Here is a 2,255-nt window from a genome sequence, read left to right as displayed (position 1 = left end):
GTGGAAAAGATATGAAGGAAAAGAAGAAGATGAGAAACAACTAATGGCATACATTCTCGCTAACTCAAAGTGTTTAAAAACAGTCAAGATCTTCAGCGACGATCTTCAAGAGTGCCAGAAAAAAGGAATTGGAATTTATGCCTAGGATTTCAGCATCATCTCAGCTTCTTTATTCTACCGCTAAAGCCGAGTCGACTATTTAGCTGGAGACAATTTTATTTTACTACAGTAAAATCATTTTTAAATATCTTGTAAAAAGTTTCAGACGCATTGGAGGAGGGATGTTTAAAAATACACATCTAAAATAAAATATATTAGATTCCGCGGGCATAAATTTATTATTATTATTTATATTTTATATTGTATTTTTTTTTGGTTAGATATTTGATGTTTTGCAAATATTTATATTCATTTTTAACCCTTAATATACTTCATGACTATTTATTTGTTATATTTAGTTTGTTTTGTTTAGTGTTTGAGATTTTATTTTGATTTTTAATTATTATAACAAAAAAATAAGGGATCTAAATACACAATAAGTCATTTATACGCTATGATTAAGTCACATTTTTCCTAATGATTTAATTATTTTACATAATCTTAGTTAAATCAATTTAATTTTATATGTCAAATATTCTAATATTAATAGTGTTGACAAATAATAAAATGAGGATTTAACCCGTGTTAGTACAAATTTAATGATAGTTTATTCATTCCAACATGTCGTCTTTATAACACATCTACTATATAACCATATTATATAGTATTTTGAACTTTTTTAATTTTACATACTCGTACTATTTTAAAATTTTATGAAGTTTATATATTAATTATAATATTCAAATAAATGTGAATCGAAGTTCTTCTTACGTTAAGAATCAAAACTCACAGGTTTTGAAAAATAAAATAGGAATCAAATTGTTGTTTTCTTGGTTTGCAAAAGGTTGATAGATAGAATATTTTCAATACACAATAGAAGGTGTAGTTAAATATATCATATTTTGTGTTTCCATATTGATGTTGCCGTAACTTTTTAGTTGAAATGGAATGTAAAATATTTAGGAAAGAAAATCTGAAGTAATGCTATTTTTGGAAACTTTTGAAGAGTTAATGTTGTAAATAAAAATTTAAATATGCAAAACTAAAAGGACATAACACAAAATGTACTTCAAAAATGTTAATATAGATTTGTTTTTACTTTTTACCATCTTAATTATGAATTTATGATATCTCTACGTTAAATGTATAGACTATCTACTTTTGAAAACAAATAAATAACAACACCTTGTTGCCAAAAAAAAAAAAAAAAAAAAAAAAAANCCCATACATTATAGTGAATAGCCAAGCCAACCCCTATAAATCAACAAGTTTTAGGATCATTCAATATCTAAATATCACAAAAACAAACCAACATAAGTGTCGTCACTGGTCTTGGTGGTTTATATAAACGAAACCATAATATAACTTTTGATGATCAAGACATATGTATATGCTCTCGTTTGGCAAAAACAAAACCAACATTAGTAATTATAGAGTGCAAAATGTACCTTTAAATAAATATCACGAAGACCATATGAATAGATAATTAATGCATAAACTGGTGTCACAATATTACAAGTCATGTGATTGTTGCTTTCTTTGCGCCTGGCCTAATTAAGAACCTTGTTGGATTTGAACTAAAGTTGGAACATAACAGACGAGTAAGCATTTAGATCCTGCATCATGATGATCCACTCCCATGTATTTATCCTTTCCGACAATGTCTAAGAAGCTGTTTGAGTTCTGTTGTTTACCGGGACACAGTAACATGTTATTCTCCCGATCGGCCAAAAAATTCATCCCACTACAGAATATAAGAAACTGGCGATAAAAAGATTGTTTCACTGTTAGGAACATGCTCCATGACATGGCTCCGGTACTCTCAATCTTAGTTGCTATCCACACATGTATATCATAGTAATGATCTCTCATACCTAACAGACAAAGTTTTTGCTCTTCTCTAGTAACTGATAAAGCCATAGGTACATAAGAAAAATCATCAACTGGAAGAGACACACTTTGGAATCTCTCTGTCGAGAAATCAAAACTTAATAAAAAGTCCTTTTGCGAGTCTGGAAAAGGACTGGAGGCAAGCCAGTAAGTATTTCCATTCACAGACATGCCCCGACGCCTCAACCCGTGAATGGACCAGTCGCTAGTCTCACCCACAAACCTCCAAGAATCAGAGGTAAAGTCATAGATTTCGTACTCAACTA

This window comes from Camelina sativa, chromosome 9 (assembly GCF_000633955.1).
Source record: "Camelina sativa cultivar DH55 chromosome 9, Cs, whole genome shotgun sequence".
NCBI classification, from domain to species: domain Eukaryota; kingdom Viridiplantae; phylum Streptophyta; class Magnoliopsida; order Brassicales; family Brassicaceae; genus Camelina; species Camelina sativa.
The sequence above is the reverse complement of the archived record's forward strand: the minus strand, read 5'-3'. Positions refer to the sequence as shown.